The 24,226-nt window shown below is 38.1% G+C and overlaps 1 long non-coding RNA gene across 1 annotated transcript; it reads left to right on the top strand.

Annotated features, from left to right (window-relative positions):
• Positions 1 to 8,829: 8,829 nt before the first annotated feature.
• LOC120106365 lies at positions 8,830 to 21,253 on the top strand. Its single transcript, XR_005508535.1, has 6 exons — positions 8,830 to 9,046; positions 10,337 to 10,387; positions 10,477 to 10,546; positions 11,777 to 11,818; positions 20,621 to 20,680; positions 20,771 to 21,253. It is a non-coding gene; the product is annotated as an uncharacterized LOC120106365 (long non-coding RNA).
• Positions 21,254 to 24,226: the final 2,973 nt, after the last annotated feature.

Genomic DNA, 24,226 nt, shown 5'->3' with positions numbered 1-24,226 from the left:
GGCTCTGAATTTCAAGATCGGGGCACCATACCGCCGCAGGCTTGCCTCAGAAGGGTGTGACAGCAACCCAATTTATCGAGCGGGATTATAGGCAAACGCCCATAAGGGGTTATCAGGCTTCAGCTTTTCAGCTTGAGTGTTGCAAGGTCTATTTCAGCTTACAGAGAATGAGTGTGGGAAATGTACCCAGAGGCAGAAGAGAGTTTGAGACTTTTCGGTTTGGTCTCATCTCTTCAGTCTAGTGGCTGCCTGCAGCAATGGAACAAAGAGAACACTATTTTTCAGTTAAGCATTACTGCTGAAGGGAACCACTCACATGAGGTGGTCTATGCCATTAAGTATGAGGTAATGTGCCAAGAGAAGTTTATGCCGATTGAAAGAGGCACTTTTGTAGGAAATGGAAACTTATTTCTGCGACAACCTGTTCAACAAAAGCTGGGAGGATACTTTTACTGATGATTGCCGTTTCTTACTTGGTGGCATTCTTCACCTATGTGTGGAGATTACTTACTTCCAGTAAGATGGCTGACAATGATTGTCAATTTCCTGCTAGGATTTATCCTCATGTCCAAAAGGTACGTAGGATGGTAGCATCGCCTTCGATATGCTCAAATAAGTAGGCAATGTGGGAGGTGTTTCTAAAGATGGAGATCTTAGGAAGCTTTTAAGTGTAATCAAATTACAGAAAACAACTTGCATTGTTTGGAAATAGCATAAGAAGCAGTAGTGGTAGTTCAAAATAAAGAAAACAGCTTGCATAGTTAGAAGTAGCATATATTATGCCTGTATTTGGTTTATCTGGAGTTCCATTCCTGCATGGATTGTGCAAAATATGCCAACAGCCCAATGAGAAATGCAGCTGAGAAATTGTAAATGCCAAGCAGGTTAACAGAGGTAATCCAACTTTTCTTAGCAAATAAACAGTGCAAGAAAATATGATCAAATGATTCTGAAGGTCCAGAGCAGAAGGAAGAGCCATCGATATTAATGCTCAGCTTTGGATGAAGACGGATTCTCTCTACTGTTAGTTTGTATCTGTAACCAATCCAGAGGAAGAGTTTCACTTTGCACAATAACGCTTGCTCGGAACTTCTGCGCAACAATGCTTGCTCAAATTGACAGCACCATAACCATCCAATATTTTCCCTGCAAGTTTTTAGGGTTAGCTTTGCTTATTCAAATTGATAATCATACCATATGCTAATACTAGTGTTGGGCAGACACATTGCACATGAGAGAGAGTATAGTATGATTCCAACTTGATAGATATATTCCAACTTCTAGCTAGGAGGAAAAAGAGAATCCAAATACTGGACTCGGTCCAATCTCTCTCAACCAAAAAGTAGCCCAAACACATGTACAACAGATTAACAAAGAGAAATTGAAAATGGAATTTCATATTTGGAAATCTAAAAGGAGTTGAAGACTTCATGAAAAGTGAAAGAATCAAGTGGAGAAACTGATTCAGGCCCTGTTTGGCAGAGCTTTTGGTGGGCCAAAAAACACTTTTTGATCCTCCAAAAGTACTTTCGGATGGAATAGAGATATTTGGTAAAAAAATTAAAATGTTGTTTTAGATTTGTTAGAAAGCTAAAGCAGCTTTTTAAAAGAAGCTCTATTTTGGATTTTCTTCGGAAAAACACTTTTAGCATGCATCGGAAAGCCGTTTTAATTTATAATTTTTTGGACCAAAATAACCCATGATAAATATTATAATTATTTCAAAGGTGTGAACATAAAAGAGAACCAACAAGCATAGCAGAATCAAAAACAAATACAGAGGGCGAAAATGGTTTGAATATTAGTATATTCATATATTTGTATCCATATTTTTTTCAACAAATATAGATATGGATATGAATATTAAAACAAATATCCATATTTGTACTAATGGGATATGAACGCAAGTTGGATATTAGTTATACTTATATTTGTTATCTAAATACAAAAATAAATCGGATATTATTCAGATATAAATCAAATTTTTAGCTAAATTTAATAATGAAAAGTATCATAATCATAAAAGGATGGAAAATGAAATTATCATGTTGCCATTCTAAACAAAAATGCTAGTAAGTATACTGCAAAGTCAAAATCAAGGGAAGCTTTCCCGGGATTGGGGGTACCAAAATATACGTTTTGTTCCATAAGTTATGGAGGACGATTTGTTGAGTATGTTCTTAAAGAAGATGAAAATCCTATAACTTGGGAAAAAATCTCACTCGTCACTAAAGAAGCAAATCCACAACCAAAACCCGAAGTAGGGATCCGGGAAGATAACCCAAGCTAGAGAAGCCAAACTGAATTTCAGCTTCAAGATGGTGTAAAAATTTTCTTAAGAAAACAAAGGTGGATGAAAGGTAAGCCAATCGAATGAAATTACAATCCATATGGTATGAATCTAAGACCTACCCTTCTTCTATTTGCTGCGGACTGTGAAGGAGCTAGCCTTCTCAGGTGCCTCCAAAACCCATTCTTCATATTCTAAACAGCTCCATGGAGTTAAAAATTGTAAGCATAAAAAGTTAAACTTATGTTTAAGAACTAGAAAAGTCTGCATCATGAGTCACAAGAGAAAAGGAAGAGCCCCTATCAAACAATGATTGGATTTATCCTACTAAATTGTGAGGAAGCATTGCACAGGTCAGAGAGAGAATATGATAGCGACCTATTTTTATATTGAAAGTATTGAAGGTTCGGAATAACATATGAAAGTTTGGTTAGGCCTAGTCTTCTATCAGGCTCTTGCTTTCATCTAGTGTTCTCTTGTTTTGGATAGTCTTATTAGGTCTAAACTCCTTAACTTGCAAGAAGTACTCTCTCGCTTGATTTAACGAATATAGGTAGAGGTGACAATTTGGCACCAGATATCCGGAGGTGTGGAAAGAATAGCAGCAATAAGTGGAAAAACCATCAGAAAATGACGATTTCTTGTAGAGGTTTCTACAGAATGACCCCTTTGTTCTAGAAAATAGATCAAAATTATAGGTGCATGGGAGCATACTGATGGAATGAACAAAATACAAACAATTGACATAATATGGTCATGGATCTTGGGTTTGTAACTTGATCATGCGCAAATTTGTTGATGTTGCACCAATGAAGTATCCTTAGTTGTTTCTACAATCTCATTGGGAACCTATAAAAGAATCACTTATCTCATTCCAACGAACGATCCTATACAACTCATCTATCTACTTTGATGTTCGATCATGAAAATAGTGACTCTTGAATGGGAAAAAATCATTGCGATGAAGGAGAAGAAATCAAAATTTAGATCCCATTTCTTAGGATACAGATTGGCAAGGATTTAATCGATATTGAAAAGCTTACAGCTTTGTTGGCACAGAAAAACCTCTTGGATTAGAAAGGCCTATGTGCCGCTGAGCATGCCCATATTTACCACCCACTGTCCACTTCTATGCAAAAAAAAAGGTCTTTACCTTCTTTATAAGCCAATTATCAATTGTATAATTGGTCTTTGATGTACTGCTTTCAAGCTCAAGTCATTCTGTGATCAAAAGCTAGTCATAAACTCTTTTTGCAAGCTCACCCACAAAAGCCCCCTACTTAGGGATAATAAGTATGGGCAAGAAACCCCTCAGTCTGTGCACTAGGACCTTCGCAATAGCTTTATATGGAGTAGTGTAAAGGTTGATCAGTCGAAAGTGGCTCGGCTCCATAGGATCCTGCCTCTTTGGAATCATAGTAATAAAAGTATGCTTCCAGTCATGTGGCATCTTAGCAGTTGTGAAGAATTGCTGGACAACCTCCATCACATCCTGCTTGATGATATGCCAATACATTTTGAAGAGACTGGAGGAAAACCATTCAGCTCTAGGGTCTTATCCTCGTCCAATGACCAAAGAGCCTCCTGGACTTCCATTACTAAGACCAGGTTAACCAAAGCTGCATTCTCCTCCTTCAAGACCCTCATCGATGGAGCCGGCTCACCGGCCAACCCTCCGTCGCCTGCTTGATCCGTCCACCTAGAGCTGAAGAACTACTCCAATACCCTCATGATGGCATCAGAATCCTCTATCATCTGTCCCATTACTATCCTTGATACTACTAATTCTATTCCTCTATCTTCGGATGATTGTCGACTGATGGAAGAACCTGGTATTCCGATCCCCCTCCGTGATCCACTATATCCTTGATTTCTATCTTCATGGACCTTCTACTGCCTAAGGAGTGAGTGATGCCTAGATAACTATACCCTGAGCTCCCCCTATTCTCCTTCAGTCAGACCCCCCTCCATTCTTTTAGAGATTGGAGATTGGCAATAGATGCTTTCATCTCCTCCACCCTCCTGAAAATGTTTTCCATCTCTTTCCAATTCTACCTGCGCAGCCGGCGCCTGGTCATTTCTAGCTTGCAGGTCACCTTGTACATAGCATCCTCCCACACTGACATCTGTCAAGCCTCCCTCACAACATCCCACAACTGATGATAGCACAGCCATATCTTCTCAAAATAAAAAAAGACTGCAACCCGGAGTAAGAGCTGAGGTACTAACCGAGACAGGGCAGTGGTCTGAAGTAATCCGGGGCAGGTGGCTGACTCGATAGTCCGGGCACCTCTAAATCCTGCTAGCCGTAGCAAATGCTCTATCAATCCTCTCCCACACTCATGTTTGGCCCATCCTATTGTTGCACCAGATAAATCTCATCCCGATAAACCCAAGGTCAACCAAGCCATTAGCCATAATGAAATCTTGGAACTCCCCGTCTTCAATCTTGTTGGTGAAGGCCTTCCCCCCTCGCTTATCCTCAGGACCATCAATATGGTTGAAGTCCCCTGCGACCATTGTTGGATAACCCTGTCGAATTAAATTGGTTACCTCACCCCAAAACACCATCCTCTCTCTATAGTCAGTGCTCACATAGACAATAGATAGAACCCAAGCAGGCTCATTTCCTTCAAAATTTACCATTATAGATTGCTAGTTATATTTGTGGAAATATCAAGATTACAACTCCCGAGTATCTAAGTCACAATAATTCCATCCGACAGCCCTAGGATTCCACTGCTAACACCCCCAGGATGTTGGTATGGCCTGCCTCGTGTGCTGAAGACTTCCACCCGATAAATAGTTTTCAAACAACATGCACCTCTGGGTCATATAACTGCACCAATCTGCGGACAGCCGGACTAAAAGAAGGTTTTCCACCCCCCAACAATTCTATAGAAGCATCTTCATTCAATGTGTCGGGAAGGGAGGGACTGATCCATGCCCTTCAGCCCTGGCCCCACCACGACCTCAATCGCATCCTCCTCTGCCCGTGCAATTGGTTTGGCCCCTACAAGGCCCGCTGCAGCTGCTAAACCATCAACCAATGAGAACGCCCAACTGGGCCAAAGCAACCCAGGAGGGCACTATGTTCCCGCCCATGCCCTCCCGACTCATTAGAGGGGCCTCGACCTCTAGCTCCCTCCCAAGAGCAGAGACCTCCCTAACCACAGCAATATGGCCAACCTCGGGCCCTAGCACCCCATTCGAGCCAGTATAGGGGGTGACTGCTACCGGAGTAGGTGGCCTCCCCTCGGATTCCACCGCAAGGCCAACCTCTTGTGGTCGGGTGGGGTAGGGGGGGCATCGGACTCGCCCTGCTTGGCTTCAACATCTCCCGCTACTTCAACCCGAGTAGTCTGAGTATCGGCCACTTGAGACGCAAACGAGGGGCTTCTACTCCATAACATTTTTCATAATAATATACTATCCATCAAATTCATGCATCATGAATAATACCACACAAAAGTCATAAATATAGTAATTTTATAATTATTTTTAAATTTAAAAAAAGTAAAACATTACTTACGCTAAATTCAACTTTTCAAAAAATTCAAATATCATTTATAAATTAATTTCTTCCAAATCATTAAATTCAACTCGACTGCCAAGAACTAGGATTACATCTTTCTTGTGGCAGGGTCATAACACTGACTAATGCTCTTGCGGTGAGTTGCACATCAACTTGTAGCAAAGTCCTTCAAGACCGCTAGTATGCTAGTGGTATGTCACTTAATCTTGTATACAATCTTCAGGATAAATCATTTGCCAACGTATTAGCCTCCATTGGCAGAGTCTTCAACATAGTTTGGTTGCGAGTCTAAATTTGTTTCAATTCAAAACTCTTTTTTCTCAAAATATGTTCAGTATTCCAAATCAAAAGATGCGATATCAAACTCAATCAAATATAATCCATATCCAAACCAATACATTCAATCAAGAATCATATAATATTATAAAAAAGGGCATATAACACCATGCATCAAATTCATAAATCAAGAATAATTTGACTCAAAAAAATTTTATAATTTGCTGATAAATCTAGAAAAAGGTTACATTACTTACCTTATGAGCGTAATCCAACTAACATATCCAATTAATTATGAAAATTCTTCTTAGAGCTTGATATCCAAAAATTATATTTTTTCTTAAAATTGCATCATAATATATAAAAAAACTTAAATTCTAACACCCTCATAGGGTAGACCAAGTGGGAGTGCCTGACACTCCGGTCGGTCCGATCAAAGTGAAATCCATTGAATCTTGCAAGGGTTAGGACACAGATAGTTTAATAAAGATCGAGACGATCAAATCTAATACAGTTTGGCGGGGTGAGGGTGAGGGCTGATAGCCGCCCAACGACTATGGATCAGGGCCATTCATTAGGGTCAATTCAAAATTATTCTGAAGAGTTTCTACTATATCTAACTATCCTAAAGAGAGTAGAGAGAGAAAGTCTAGATAGAGAGTGAGTCCACTAGAGAGAAAAAGTCCAACAAGAAATAATCTTAGTCCGAGTTCAATCAAGAGTTTGGCTTTGGTTGTCAATGGCACGATCAACCTAGATCAATCCAACATGTCTGGCCATAAATCAAGAGAGAGAAACTATATAGAGAGAGAATAAGAGACAGAATAAGAAAAAGAAAGCGTGGGGAAGAGAGAGAAAAGAGAACAAGCTTTCTCTCTAACTAAGAAAGAGGAAGGAAGAGAAAAAGGGTGGTGGTGGTGGTGCCTAGGGTTGGGGGACCCACAATCAAGCAATAGGCGGCTGACGATGTCTAGTGGCGGTAGCACCAAAATGGATCAAAATAGGAGTTCCGACCCCTTAAATCATAAAAACACAAGGCAAACCCGGCAATTGGACTCCTACCAAGGCCATAAGCCATTGTGGAGAAACAAAAGGAGGCTTCAATGACAAACATCAACAACGAAGCCCACCAGAAACAAGGAAATATAGACTTCATTTATGAAAACAAAGGAAAACAGGGCATTGCCCTTCTTGGCTAAATTTCAAAGATCACCGACCGGAATCTAGGTTTCAAAAGGTCTGGCAGGACGAGGGAGGTAGCTTGGTCGTGGCAGGTTCCTTATTGATTCTCTTGGTGGTGATTGGCATGGCGATTGTTCGAAGGCGATTGATGCTTGGAGAGAAAAATCGAGGAAGACACCAGCGGTGAACTTCGATCGAGGCCAGTTCTCCAGTGGGGCATGGAGCGGATGGAGAGAAGCTTAAATAGACCAAAGACTAGGGGCGGTAGAGTTTGAGGAGGACTTGTCCTCCTCTGCCGTGTTCAATTAGGGATCTGCCCTGGTTCTGGTTCGGATGGGCCGTTGGGCCGCATTCAGACACTAGGCTGGCCCAACAGGTCGGCCCAATAAAGCTAGGCCGCACATATACATTGGATTTTGAAGTTCGAAATAGGATGGTATAACCGACACTATAATGTTCCAATGTAAAATCTGCACCTATATAGATACCGAGATATCAAGACCTTGTATACTGGTAGACACAAATCCATATAGATGAATAATGACAATATTGTATTGACTATATTGACAAGTGTAGATGGTACTATATGTCGATAGATATTGACAATTTTTTTATTTTTAAGCTACCGGTCAATTTCAGTATGTATAGTTAGTACTTACATTATATTAGTATCATACTATTTTGATGGAAAAAATGGTGGAAGGTTTGATATCACTTATTATACTATTGATATCACTTCTCTATATTGTAATTTTTTTAATTTATCTTTAATTATTTATTTTTGATTTTTTTTTTGTAAATTTTTTTTTCAAAATAAGATACTTTGGTGGGAGAAGGAATAGAAGATACGCCATTATTCTTTTATTTTATTTCATTTTTTTATAAACCTATCATAATTTTATTTTAAAAAAACTTGATCTCCAAACTTTTAATCTAATAAGGACTTTGACTGCAGCAAGACTAGAAAAGTTTTTTTTTAAAAAATTTACAATTTGCTTGACTCGGATTCTTGGCATATCCATGGGTCTCTATTCTTACGTTATTTTCAATTTTTTTCTTTTTTTTCTTGACAAAAGGGGAAGGGGGAGGAAGGGACAAGCCCACCTCCGCGTAGCAGCCCCCACTGGGCCCCCATTCCGTCAGAAGAATGTTCGATGCGGACAGAAATGACCGTGTGTTGGGCACCCCGGCCGGTTTTACTCATACCCTTTCCATCCGTGGACCCGGCTTGTTATCCCTCTAGGCTCCGGCACGGTTATCCTCCGTGTGAGTACGTCATACCTGGCACCACCAAGGCTACCAGCCGACCAATAGTGCTTCTAGACCCCATGTCCAGGCGTGGGGCATTCGGTCTCCGAATTTAATCGACGCCCACGTATTTCGAATTTGGAACCATTTGATTAGAAGCAAACGCTCCGTTCCAACTGGGCTATCATTTTAGTGGCGTTATTTTTAATTTTTCACCCTGACCTGTTTGTCACGTTTCTTATTTTCATTTTAATTTTCATTTTTGCACCCTGTCCGGTTCGGAACGTGGGCTTCCGCTCCGCTCCAGGTCTACAATATTCCCTAGCCCTGGGATACACAACGCCATAGCCTATTCGCTCCCATCGCATCGCACCTTTTTTTCCTAATCCGAAGCTCTCAACCCTGCGAAGTTCTGGTCCTCGGCAGCCGACGGCTGGACGGGCGGAACGATGGACGAGCGCGAGTTCCGGCGCCTCCTTGACCTCTTCCCCGTCGTCCGGCCTCGAAATTACTGCGTAATCTCATCTATTCTCTCATTCCATTACTTCGGGTCGTTTTCTCTCAAATCACCCCTTCTATCCTTTTTACTCTTTTAATAGTAGTTGCTTCTCCAATTTCGGTTTTGTAGAAAAATTTCGTCATGCTTCTGATTTCTGTTTATAGATAAAATTCCCCAAATTTCAGGTTCTACCATCTCTTTTCTATTTTAACTTACCCTTTGTATGTTAGTTTGGTAGATGTGTCCGGAGCTTGGATATTGGTAGTTTCTTCTTCTCTTAAAAATAGATAAAATCATGGTCTTCAGATTTTACCGTTCATTTGATTTGTTATAATATGTTTTATTCATTTGTCAGCTTAATAATTATGCTGATATCCAAATATCCAACACAACTACTATTTGGGTATGTTGAAATTTTTCCTTGATATTTCTTCTGCCTTGAATATGACGCGTGTGTTTGTGGTCTGGTTAGTTGATTGGTCGGTATTTTGGATCATTGTGTACGTGTAGTTAGCACATCAACTTTTTTTTAGCAGAAAATGTACAAATTATTAATGTCGTTTTTGCTAATGGAAACTTCAGACTAGGTTTTAGGAGAGATATGATCAGCAAAAAAAAATTCTACATACTTGTGTCAATTCTTCAAACATAAATTCAGATTCAACTCTAGAAGCAGCTAAGATTTCACTAGCATTTTCTAACTTATATTTGGTACCGTTTATCATAAGGATCTAGATATAAGGTGCTTTTATTGTGACGTTGCACTGATTGAAGCGATTAGTAATTCGTCTAGACTCTAGACATTATATTATATTATTAAATGTGGATGAAAATGTCTTGGGTCTTTTCGGTATCCATAAAGGGGACGAGGGCTTTGTAGGAACCACAAAGGTGATCGTGTGGTTGGAGTGTTAGATAAATGGAAGCGTGGAATTTTGTGGTTATAAAGATTTATTTTCCTTAATACCATGGTTTTATGTGATTGAGAATGTTAGATAAGATCATATGGACATGCATGATTCTCCTTAATTTCTTGTAAGACAGTATTAACAAAGTTATATCTATTCGTAATATTAAAGGGATGAAAAATTTGATGTGCACTTATTTCCATTAATACCAGAATCTAATGTGAATGAGAATATTTAGCTGAGACAGTAAGAGGGGGATGGCTCTCTCCAACTTCCATTAGCTAATACATGTTGATATTATTTGTTTTTTTATTTCTTTTTCGTGAAATGCAACTTCTTTGGTTCCCTGCTTTTTCTTTATCTCATTAATCAACACATGCTTTTCATTCATATGCCAGGCTGACTCTGAACCATCAAGAGGATCTAATTCGCATTCACCACAGGATGAGGTATAGTGAATGTCTGCATTCCTGTTTTTTTTTTGGATTCGTATTACTGATTGCTAACCATGAAATCAAAAATTAACTTGTCACAACAGGTAGCAGACTGGAAAAATGCCAGGAATGAGATGGATGAGAAAGATGTTTCAGAAGGAACTGATAATGAAGGTATAGTAATGTTTATAACATGCATTCACTTTTAACTTGTTACTTAACACTAGGTGATATGTTGTTCAATTATGTGATAATCTTAAGAGCTTGTTTCTAACTATTCCAGCATTGATCTTCCTTTAGTGCTTCTGCATAACCACCTTTTAACATGTTCCTTTTGTACAGGTTTACAAAGTCTAAACCACTTTCTGAATGTAAAATTGTTGCATATCATGATGACACAATTAAAATATTTATAGTTAATCAAATATTGCTAGAACAGTAATCATAAGAAATTGACTAATGAACATCAGTCGCCCTTGTGCTTTATCATGTTATCTCGCCTCCTATGATGCTGCCATCTGTCTATCATCCCTCACCTCTTTGCTTGCAATAATCATTCACAACCTCTAGTCTCATACACACTTATAATAAACCACATTCATCCTTCCCACTCCAAAATTTCTTTTTGTTCCTTTCTCTCTCTTTGTATTCCTATTATACTACCCTTGCCCTTTTCTTGCCTCTCCCCCTACTCAGCTTTTATTACTCTATTCCATTTTCTTTTGTATTATGCCCCCATCATCATCATCATCATCATCAGATAACATAAAATCCATAGGAAGGGAAGTAGTAGCACATATATATTTGTTGTAAAATGGTTCTTTTTCCTTTTATATTAATGCATCTTAAATGCTTGAGACTATTTAGACATTATAATCCCCTTGTCCTTCTCATCCAGAAGTTCAACTGAAGTAAATGCATGCATCAGTGCTGATCAGTATTATGTTTCCTATTTCATTCTTTTATCATATTTTCTATGTATATGAGAAAACAATTACATAGTTGTCACCATGATATGGTAGTTGAAGTATAAAAGCTCTTTGGAGGAGTCTTATAATGGTTTAAATGCAAGAAATTGGAGTGTCAAGGCACTCTCATGTTGCCTTGATTCTGTTACTAATGCCTGCTGCAGCCTGCAGATGATTGCATCCAGGTTTAACTTTTCTTGTACATTTTGGGTTTTCATTGATGACTTGGAGCTACACATCTTCCAAAACGTAATCCATCTTCTCAAGCATATTAGTGACTTTCTAGTAATTACTCGTATGGCTTACATTATCCAAAATGTTGAGATGTCATGGGGGCATGAACTTATATTGAATAAGTTGCACATAGCAGTTACACTGGTGTACTGAATTTATGCTGGTAGGAGGATTATTGATGGTTAATTTTGCATCCTGACAGATACTTTTTGGCAAAAAACTGAGGTTGGCTGCTGAAAGAAAGGTATGTTGTGCAATTTGTCATTGTAGCAGTTCTCTATTTCTGAAGGCACTGTTTTGGTCAAGATGCATGCATTTTAGTGACATGCTCTTGACATCTAAACTACCATCTTGATATGCTTTTGTGTTTATTGCTATTAAATACATGAAAACTAGAAAACATGTCATGTATGCTTATAGATGTGTCACGTCATGCACCATTAAATAACAACCCCCACCTCCCAGCACCCCCCCCTTCTTTTTTTTCTTTCTTGATGTACGAGAGGCAATCTGCACAAACTACAATAGCTGGAGACAACCACATCCATAGTATCAAAAATGCCTACGCGGTTAAACCACTGGGATAGTTTCCCTTTGTGGGCTCCAGAGACCCATCTCAGCTACCCGGTCGGCACTCTTATTGCCCTGCCTAAAAACATGTGAAACTCAAAAAACATGAAGGATGGTGATATCATTAGTATGAACTGGTCAAATATCTCATAGGGCTGTACATGAACTTGGCAAGTCTTTTGGATGAAGCCTGCATTTAAAGGCTCACTGCAGCAGGCTGAACTAAAATTTTAGGCCCTGTCTTGAATCTTCTGCATTGATTTTACATCACAATCTTGCTTCAGGTAAACAAGATGTGTTAACCTTCTAACTGGAAAAAGATTAAGTCACAGAAACAAGCATGTAGTGGAGTAATGTGCCACTCATATCGGCATAATTTTACCATGTTCGAGAAAATAAATCAATCCTTGATGACTTGATCTTGGTCTCATATTTAGTGCTATTTAAGCAACATCAGGAATGCAACTTGCGCTTGGACCTTGAGAAGCTAGCTGTCCATGTCTTGGCCTTTATAATTTTGAGATTTATCAGAACACCCTCACGTTACCCCCACTGGCCTTTAAATCCATTCATGTTTTGTATTATTCCGGGAACATGAAACATCAAGTCACATCAGCTTGGTTTATCCAAATTTTTATCACCTTGCATAAAAGGCTTGTCTTTTCATTTTTACTTGCTGGGTGAAAAATAAAACTTGATTGAATTAAAATGTGAAGTTAGTTTCCAATTTGAAAGCTACAATACATTCTTCAATTTTAAAGAGGTTAAACTGTCTATCTTCCTTTCTTTCCTCTCTTTATTCTTGTTCTACTGTTTCATCCTCTTGTACTCTATTTTTCTCTCTTTTTCTCATGTTTCCTATTCATCTTACTAAAGCTTACTAACTAATTATACTCTCATTTATAATGTTTTAACTTTGATTACAATACTTGATATAGCAAATTAAGATTGTACTCACCACAACAAGCATTTCTTCTTCTTTTTAAACTGGATGTAATTTTGATTTTTGGAGGAAAGTTGGATAGATCAGCAAATTTTAGAATCCTATGCAAATCAAAATGCTATACCTTATTTCTTGGACAAGCGGGCTATATGATGGGGTATAAATAAAGACAAGTATGGGTATTCTAAGTCTGAGGAATCTTTAAAAAAATTTGGTTTTGATAGGCTACTGTTGTATATGCATTTCATACATTTTCTGGTAATGAGTGCAGAATTAATAACAATCCAAAAATTAAATGGGATTCCAAATAGTGAAATATATTTTAAAGGTATAGTAGCTCTCATGATTTCTAAGATTTGTTTAGGATATTTACTTAGTCCCCAACTCATATGAAGGAGTTCATGATCGGAGGTGACAAATTGCAATGGTTTAGACATTGAACCGACATCAGCACTGAAATTTGTGAAAACCATTATTTTTAATTCAAGCTCCATCTAGGAGAAAGCATTGGAGAAATTAGATTTTAGGCATCAAAAAAGAGGGAGGAAAAGCCACTAATAATTTATGCAAGCCTGATGAACTGCATATTAAGTAACCAACCACCAGCTGTATCTCAATTCCCCTGTTTGCTAGCTGACTTGCAAGACTTACTTTATAAACCCAAGTGGCTGCACTTACGTAAACTATGTGATCAGTAGAATATTGTACAATATAAGGTGGGAACAAGTAGTAGCCACTGGTTCACAACCACAAAAGATGGGGTCTAGGATGATGGCAAAGGTAAATAGGGGAATGGAGATGGTCAGACGGCAAAGTGCCAAGGAGTGACTTAAGGGGGGAGGGGGATTTTCCATCATGCTGGATTGTGCTCCTAGCATGTAAATGCCATATGTCTGTTTAAAAGCAAGGAGTTTGAGAATTGAAGAAAGCTTGGGATTGTTTTATAGTTTGAATCTGAAAATTGTGCCATTAAAGCTGGAAAGTCATCCATCATGCTCGTGTTTTTTGGTTTCAGCATGGGTTTATAGTTAGCTAGCATAGAAATATCTAAAATGTTTTAGTGGCTTATGAAGATGTGTAAGTAATCTTATCTGATTGAAATAAGCATATAATGGCACTACATATCCTTTTATATTGTCTTGTTGTATCTAATACATATTACTGAAAATGCTGCTACCATACTATATATCAAAAACTCAAGTCAACAATTGGTATTAAAGAGTTCTATGTTAAATATATTTTGCAAATGTCATTCAAAAAGTTTGTGGATAACTCAAATCTGTAGTCTCAAGATATCACTCTATATTCTTGTGCATACTGGTCGGAAATCTATTGTTATGGAGAGGTGTCGACTCATGCACAATTGATACGTATCTTTTCATGGCCTGTGATGAGTGGTCTCTATCATGCTGCAAGTCAACAAACAATATACACAATATTTTAGACTATAGTGCACCGATAATGTTTGCGAGGGCTTGCATTGCAAGTTCAGAAAAATCAAGCTCATTATACCTCATGCCTAGATAAGTCAACTCGTTCTTCCATGCACCAGTGTGAAACAACTACCAACCACTGTCTGAATGGAACTAAACCCAAAAGTCTTATCCCATTTATATGGGTTGACATTATGGAGGTACGATATAACAAGTTCTTAGAATCCCATATGACTGACTCTGAAAGCTTTTTTGGTTACAATTATCTGGCATACAGTTGTGCCAGTTACAGCAAGTAGTAAGATTCTTATATTTGGTTTGCTATGAGTTCATTTCAGTAATTTGTCGGCAGAAAATGTCGTTGCAACAACGACAACAGATTTACATCATATGGGTTGTCTGTAAGCTAGTTACAACCAGCTATTTACATCATAACCACATTTTCTTTAACTATTTAAAGATGCAGCCAACTAGACCCTTGGCCTAGTTATAGTATCAATTACTGTAATAGTGTAATTATGGCAACATTTAGTCTCAATTCCCAACTGCAAGCAAAACCCCATTTACCTGCAACCAACTAGACCCTTGGCCTAATATTTGTTCCTTTTTTAGGTCTTTGGGCAAGATTGTGGAACCTAGAGAACATGTGTTGGTTACTCATTCAAGGGTTATGCCATTGGTTTGGATGGGGCTAAAGTGAATTGGATTGACCAGGGTGGATCGGGCGGTGGGGGGGTCACGGAAGTGCAGATGTTGGGGGGCAGGGGGCTTGGGGAGTGCGCACACACCGAGATCCATTAAGGGTGCATTTGGTTTGCGAACGGAATCATAATTAGAATCGGAAAGGCCATTTCCTCCGATGCATTTGGTTCGTAACTAGAATCTTAATCGAAATTGGAATGGAATTTTTGAATACTAGAAGAGAGTAGGGATTGATTTTGGAGGAATTGGGGCATTCCCATTCCCTCTTGGAATTGGAATGGGAATGAACCACCCGCTCTCTCCCAAACCAAACGGTTGGAATGGGAGTCAGTCATTCCCATTCCCATTCCCATTCCCATTCTAGAGTCCAACTCCTCCCAACCAAACATATCCTAAATCCTATATGTATTGACATGTTTCTCTCTTAGATTAGCATGCTAAGTTGCTATTTTTGTGCTTGGGGCATTGGAGTTTAGTATCCTAATTGTGGATTGCCATCCCCCTGATTTCACTCTCGTATTGTTAGGCCCCTCCTAAAATATTGGCCGCAGATATTTGTACACCAAACCTTATTTTGGCAACTGCTCTCAGCTAATCCAGATAAAGTAAAAGGAAATCTCATCCTTCCTCTCCAGTCCCAATTTAGATTTAAAACTTCCACTTCCATTATTCAATCTCACGCTCGCTCGGACACCATATAGAAGTCTTTTCATTATGTACTTACCATATATGATACAAGCTATTTTTGAGAAAAAATATGTGATATGAACTTCATTATAACAGTCTTGTTTGGTACATTTTTATTGTAACGGTTTTCTTTGGGTATGTACATCCTTCATGTTATCACTCTCTTACCTTATGTCTAGGAGAGGGAGAGTAAAAGTACATAAAGAAGAGTATTTATCAAATAAACTCTAAAGATAGCTATATCCAATTCTTGGTCCTTCTAAACCCTTCTCTCATTTTCTATGATTCAAAGGTAACTCTTTTGTCCATTTACTTAATTGTATCAATATAATATTATATTTATTCGTCTATGTATTTATGCAATTATACAATGCCACAGGGTCAGAAGATAATTTTCTTTATTAGTTAAATATGTAATTATCAATGAGGATCCATAAAGCCAACCCCAAATAGTCAGGAAAAAGGGCTAGATGGTTATCGTTATGAAAAAATAGAGTTTCGTCAATTGTAGTGTATGTCATTGCCTAATTAATCATGTTAAATCTATTAAAATTATTCATCTACCATCTATACTTCCAAAGAACTATGAGAAGAATAATGCACTAAATAAAATTCTACAAATAGGTTTTATTGTTATTGGTTGGTATTGAATAACTTCTTAAATACTTGATATTGTTGTTACCCCCTCAACCCCCCAAGAATGCGTCCCTAGGATTGATTGAATTCAGATCTAGAGACAACACAAGAATAACCCAGCCCAGTGTCAAACAAAGTCATTTGGTTAATGCTTGTACTAAAGATGGATCCATTTTAAATGTAGATTGAATTTTGGTTATATGAGAAATTCGATTCAGTAAAATTAATACAATATTTTATTTCCCCCTAAGATCTTCTACCTTCCCCAAAGTAAAGAACAGAATTGTATTAAATGCTAGGATGTAAATGAGCTGAGCACAAGGGAGCCAAGGCTACCTCAAGCTCGGCTCATTTTACAACTAGGACAAGCTTGAGTTAGCTCATTTAATTTCGAGCTAAACTCAAATTGTTCATAAACAACTCTTCTAAGAGACCTAGTGAGAGCTTGAGGTCTTCCAAAACAATAGTTTCAATTTGTAATGATAGTTAAAATGATATAGATATATAAATTACATATATATTCATCTTTCGTGCTAAATCAAGCTGAGCTTGAGGTGAGCTTAGTCTAGCTCTAGCTCTAGCTCAACTTTCTTGCTAACCAAGAAAGCTGAACTCAAGCCAAATTTCGAGCTGAACATGCACTGGAACACAAACAGACCCACTTGTTTGACAGCCCTATTAAATGGTAACTTCAATAGTTTCTTAGCGTTAGGTTGTGTGGTTAACTATTGCAACATTGGTTGTAGAAGGTGTCTCGAGTCAACTAACCAAATCAAGATTTGGCTTAGGTTTGAAATTCTCTGACCAAGTTAACATTTAAAAACCTAATTGATCAGTAGTATAAATCTTAAAACTGAGCAAACCAACCAATATCAGAATGGAGCAGGCCGGATTCAAGTTTTTAACCCATTGAATATGATGTTTTAGATTGTGCTGAAACCAGATCCCACCCAATACAATTTATATAGAAAATTGGAACCAATTTTATGCAATTTTATGGCCCAAGATGAGAAATAATCTCCTTTATAAGAAAGGATCATTAAATTTACTAAGGAAAAGAATGGTCAAATTGAAGTTTATTTCCTAATAAAAACATAAAACAACAAGATCCTTCAAAAGTCACCTTGTCATATATAGTTCCATGTTTAGAAGTAGCTGAAAGTGGTGTTGCATGGATTAGATCGGAGGAGACCTCTATTTTACAACAAAACAAAAGTTTAGCAAAAGAAGAAAATGAGAAAACCATATTTCTGCTCATACCTTAAATTGCTATCTAGTTGAAGTTGACCCTCATTGTTTGTGTGATGGCATCATTGCCTTAACATTTCACATTCCTTCTATTATGTTAAGGAGCTGATACATGTGCTGACATAATACCGTTGAGGTTATAAGCGATAGGCAGAAAGACGAGAGGTATATTTCAAATTGTGGAGAGACATCCTTATGACAAGTTTCTTAGGAAATATTCTAATTTTGGAGTTAGCGAGAAATAATCTTTCTTTAGCCACGTTTCATGGCCGATTTTCATTTCTTTCATCCTTGTGCTCATTCGGAGTGTTAGGTCAAGCAGAAGATAATATCACCCTCATTTATATTTTAGTTCTCACTGTGTTTAATGGGGGATCATTCCTTCTTGAGCCTTCAAACTTACTGCCTTAACATAAAACTTACTGTTATCTTTGTGGTTGATGCTTGGATTTTGTTTTGAGAGTTATGTGTCTGATAACAGTATTGGTGCTTTGCAGGCCTCACTATGACAGGCATGGCATGGTATGCAAGCCTACAAACTACGAAGTGTTAGTAACTGAAATTTGTTTAGTGAAATGGGATAACAGACCTGTCCTAGGCACCTAGCTAATAAACTGAGTACCTTTACCAGCTACCCGTAGACTATGGATGTCAAGGTGGTAGTTGGTGGAAAAAGAAATGGTAGAAGAAAACAAGCTTAGCAAGAGCCACAGACACTGTCATACAGACCACATGTTTACAATAGCATCATAGCCATGGTATGCCACACCAATCTGTACATATCGTATTAGGCATATACCGTACCGTAAGGGTATCGAATTTATACATGATACATGTGGGGTGGGGTATCGAGTATCAGTATACTAAATTGACCACGTACCAGGCGTACGGACATTATACCAAGATGGTACTAGTATTGGGTCCGCACCAAGAATTTGAACCTTGCTAGGAACACATTAGATAAGTAACCCAAGAGATTCTGGTACTATTAATCATCAATGCTTGGTCCAAGCCTCTCGTGAAATCCTACTAAGACTTTTCACTTCTTTCTAGACTAAGCAATGGACAAATTGCATGGCTATTTGCTCTCTTTCCTTAGGAGGCTGTTCCTTTTACCTATGATACTGTAGTAAAAAAGCTTGTATAATCTTTAGTTCTTAATATAGGCAGCCATCTAATGTGACACTTCGAAAGGTCATTGGATAAACTAAACTAATGGTCTCGACTTCCGCTATTTAAGTGCAGTTATACAAACCTACTTAAACCTTTAGAATTCTAACATAAGAAAACACAATGGTGATTACATGTGTGCACATGAGCATGCACTATTGCATATGCTTGTCTTAACTTCTCAATGGAGCTGATGAAATGTTAATATTTGTCCAATCTGGACATGTATTTGCTCTTCACATTAGAAAGAGAAAACTAGTTAAATGCCATTTCGAGATTTCTGTCGTCTTACTGTTCAATGACTTCATCCTTATGCAAAATGACCACTTATTACTTAACCTACCGAATCAACCATTTCAAGCAACTTGTTATCTTACGACATTCCTTAGAGAGGACATTGAACCATTAGTATGGCCCTCCAAATTGGATTAACCATAGTGTCACTGGTTACAACTACTATAAGAAAAGGGCATCTAGTGCACGAGGCTCCCCTCACTATGAGGTTTCAGGAGGCTCAGATGTATGTAGCCTTATCCCTACATGCGGAGAGGCTATTTCCGTATTTTAAACCTATGACGCTCAGGTCACAATGGAACAGCCTTTCCATTGTGTCCCTTTGGTTAAACTACTATACAAATATAATTAACAATTTTTGACCTTACATTCATCTGCTTGAAGCATGCAAGGACTTCTGGTGCTCTAGATACACCTTTCAGAAAAATTGAGGGCATAATATTGGTATGTGTTAAGTTCACTAATATCTTTTATGTGCTATGCATGCCCTTTTAAGAAAAACTGGGAGAAACAAATATGGGAGTGTACCAAAAGGTTTTCCTTTTGCTTTTGTTTCATAAAGCACAGACCCGCAACTTCTCTATTTTAGCCTTCAAGTATCCGGCTTCTTGTGCGCAACTCCAGGCATTTGCATTATATATGGCTGATGAGGCAGAAAATAAAAGGCTTAAAGAGTCAAGATGGTCTCTGCATTCTTGTCACAATCTCTACACTTCACGACCATTTTTAATCTTCTGTGGCTGCTTTCTGGACCTTTTCCCAATTTATCAAATGAGTCACCTTTGATGGAAATTTCAAGAAAAGTCTCAACATGTAACGTATTCCTATGGAAGTTTTTTCATGATAATTTCCATTATGGGAAGCAGCTTGCAGAAGATATGCCACTAAATTCTGAAATATTTTATGTCAACCAATTATTATGAATCATAACTTATAAATTACAAAAGCACAATAAGAGAAGCAACTAAGTATATTTTTTATTAGTAAGGATAAATTAAACTAGTTCCTTTATCTCAAAAGCACTACCCTTAGATCATGGTTATGGTAATTGGTGACATTGCATGTCCATAACCTGGCTGAGCTATAATATTAGTGCATGTGGTGAACAAAGTAATAATATCTGAGGTAGTTTAGTGAATTCGTATACAAATGTATAATCCTTATTCAAATTTCAAATTCCAAGTGCTGAAAGGACTGCTGAGCAAAGAACAAGAATTCTTTACATATCATGCATGCCAACTATTTGTAGTTTTCCCCCATTTTTATCGTTATGCTATTCTCTCATATATTGTAGACACTGCAAAAGTGATAGAACACATCTATTCATTGTGCTATAATTGAGAACATATTTTTAATCCTTCAGGTGGGACCAGCAAAGGCAGAGCAGTTCTGCAAGGCCTTTCAAAAGGCTCATGAGAAACTTGTATGAGTCACAATATCGTATTTTTGTTGGACTCATTGTTTATCTTCTTCCCTCTCTGTTGTTTAATCAGATTATTTGATTCTTTTCCAGGTGTATGAAGAATTAAGTTTAGATGTTGCTCAAAGATTCATGAATGCTGAGGGAAAATGATATGGTAGATCTTGGTATACCTCAAATGAAGAGACTGCGTCGATTTGCATGACATCCTCTGCTCTCTGGGTAGGAAATTCAGTGTTGAAAGAAAAGGAAATTGACAGTAGGAGCTTGATGATGGTGGTATCACATTGACTGGAATGCTTCTGTATTATTCTTCATCAATCAATACCTATTTGGTGTTTGGTAAGACTTGTAAAGTTAAGCAGAATTGCCAATTCTATGTTGTAATATAGCTATATCCTATGGATGGAATGTCATTGTTTTGTCGGAACAAGCATTGGTCAGTCCAAGTATATGCTCTCCTAAATGATGTCTTCTATAGAAACATGTGAATTCCAACCTAATGACTGATAAAGCTTGTCAAAGTTTGTGGGATGCTCAACCAGCTCATATTAATATGACTGCAATGTTGAATCAGGATCTGCAATGTTCTGGATGTTTGTTTTTTCTATTTCTTGGAGATATTAGCATATCCATGTACTTTGTTTCACTAGATCTTTATTTACTCCAAAAATTTGTCTACTCTTCCTATTGGTGACTTACCTAGCTGATAAATAGAGAATGGACCATAGAAAAATCCAAATGCACGAAATCGGTTCTGTTCTCAGATTCTCATTGGTCCTTACAAAAATCCTGCAAATTCAGTGTTTGATGCTGTAACACAATGGGTGTGATGCTGTGTTGTTAAAACGGCAAAGCGGCCAAGAATTTCACCATTCTTCGCGCGGCTAGAAAAAATCTCCGCATGAATAGCTCCTACAAGAGAACGAAGCAGTTAAAAGGAGTTGAAAAAGTGGATTTTATAAGCATAAGCCAGTGAAGGTGGCAATATCTTAGGCATTCATAATCCATTCGATAGGGTGAGTATTGATAACCTTAAGGGCCTGTTCTTTGGTGGACAAATATCATGAAATAGTTGGTCCTTTTTTATTTTTTTTTGCTGAAGTAGATGACACCCAAAAAGGTCAAAAGATGACAAGTTTCGGAGCGCACCAGAAAATTCTCTCTTTCAGCCAAAGGGTCTTTCTAGAATGGTTAGCCATAAAAGAAGCTATCCAATTTGCTGCCTCTTGGCCTCGCGGTACACATGCTTCGTCTGAAAGGCCATTCTCCCACTTACCCTCGCCCAAATATCTCTGAGCAGTGGGTGGCTGTCGTGCATCCCATCTACACTCTATTGGATCCAGCGAATAACTGTCGCTGAGTCGCCCTCTAGCACAATAGCAAATGCTCGCAATAAGCATCGGGCATAGCTCAAGCCGGACCAAGCTGTCCTCAACTGCACCCCGGGACTAAGATGACAAAAATCTGGTATCTACCAACTGCAATCATCCTGGTATCCGGACCTTTGATAATAAAGCCCGCCTCTCCCCTACTCCCGCCATCCAATACGCAACCGTCAAAAGTTGGTCAACTTTTTCATTAACCAACTTACTAATATTTTTACGCTTCTTTAAATAGGTAAGTTATTCTTATAAATAGCATTTCCCTATTCATGGGGGAAAGTCTTATCCAAAGTTATTTTCCCACCAATTGGAAAATAAACTTTTTTTAGTTTGGTCCTAAAATACTCGTATTCCTATATTAATACATTATATTATATTATATCTATATTATATTATACTATATTATATAATATTATTAATTATTACATATTATATTATATATAATATACTATATCATTATTATATATAATAGTGTTTATATGATAAAGGATATTATGAAAAATATGGAAAAATCTTAACTTATCCGGAAAAGTTGTAATACAAAAAACATAGGTAATAGATTCAGAAGTCATTTTTCAATACATAAAAAAATATGGGTAAATTATTTTTCTGTCTAAATGTTGTATGGCAGATATTTACTCAGGAAAATATAAATTTCTAGATAAGTTTTTTACCCTCTAAAGAATGGGCCCTAAGTATTTTATATTTGTACATAACAGGCTGACATATCGACTCAATAGTGCATTGGAAAGTCACAAGCAGGTGCCGAATATATCTCAAAGTCTGCATTTTACAAGTGGACACTCAGTTTTCTGAATTTACCTTATTACAATTCCATCACCATTCATGCTTATAAATATCTTATCTGTAGGCAACTATGTTAATTTTTTTCTCACAGGATATCATTTATCTGCCTTAATAGTGACCCTTTGTCTGTAACCGTGAAACCCAATGGACTGGGCCTGGTCCACTTGACCGGCCCAACCCAAAGACAATAGGGAGGAAGACTCTGGCTAGAGTCTTCTTCCTCCTCTCCAGTCGCAACAAGGATTCCTCCTTGATCGCGATGAAGATGAGAGGTTCATCGCAATCGTGATACCGCTGGATAAGGTTAGGAAAACTCTATTTATAGAGCTCCTCCTCCCTCCTTCGAATTCATCGAGATCGAGCTACTAACTCCAAGCTTCTCCTCCGGTCGTCTTTTTCGACTTGTTGCTGGAAGGAGCCGCTGGACCACCTTACCAGATCGAGGTAAGTCTTTTCCTTCTTCTCTCTCTCTAGCTATGTTTAGAAGAGTTTACGCCGGCGAATTACCAGGAAACCGTCCGAAACAGGGGTGCCCTATTTCGGTCCGTTCTCCCTCTCCGCCGACCGCCGACTACTATCGGTCGTTGTCCACAGTGGGCGGCTGTGAGACCAAGGACCCACCACGGACTGGTTGTGGTGCTAGTCACGGGGAGAAGTTTCCCTATTTCGCCAAAAAAGATGGGGGAAAAGAAAGAAGTAAAGAAAGAAAAAATAGAGAGAGGAAGAGAGAGTTCAGCTTCTCTCTCTCCTACTCTCTTTTCTCTCTCCTTCCCACTTTCGCTCTCTTCCCCATGCTTTCTCTTTCTTATTCTCTCTCTATAAAGTTTCTCTCTCATGATTCATGGTGAGACATGTTGATTGATCAAGGTTGACCTGTGACCCCTGATTGAACCCGAACTGAGATTTTCTCTCTTCTTCATCCTTTCTCTCTTTGTAAAGTTTCTCTCAACTGGACTTTTTTTCTACTGAACTTTCTCTCTCTACTAAACTATCTCTCTCTACTGGACTTTTTCTCTCTACTCTCTCTAGGATATTTGGATCTAGTAGGAACTCTTTACAGTGATTTTGGATTGATTCTGGTGAATGACCCTAACCCATAGTCGTCGGGCGGCGTGTTAACCCACACCCTGATTCTTGCTAGCACTGTTAGATTTGATTATCTTCGATTTCTGTTGAACCATCTATGCTCTAATCCTAGCATGATTCGATGAAATCACCTTAATAGGACCGATTCGGATGTTAGACACTCCTGCTTAGTCAGCCCTGTGAGGGTATTGGAATTTAGAATTTTTATTTTTAAAATAATTATGATGACATTCTGATAAAAAGTAAAATTTTGGAATATTAGGATATGAGA

The sequence above is a fragment of the Phoenix dactylifera genome, unplaced genomic scaffold, assembly GCF_009389715.1.
Source record: "Phoenix dactylifera cultivar Barhee BC4 unplaced genomic scaffold, palm_55x_up_171113_PBpolish2nd_filt_p 000537F, whole genome shotgun sequence".
Classification (NCBI taxonomy): domain Eukaryota; kingdom Viridiplantae; phylum Streptophyta; class Magnoliopsida; order Arecales; family Arecaceae; genus Phoenix; species Phoenix dactylifera.
Note: the sequence above shows the minus strand (reverse complement) of the source record. Positions and strands in the feature narration are given on the sequence as shown.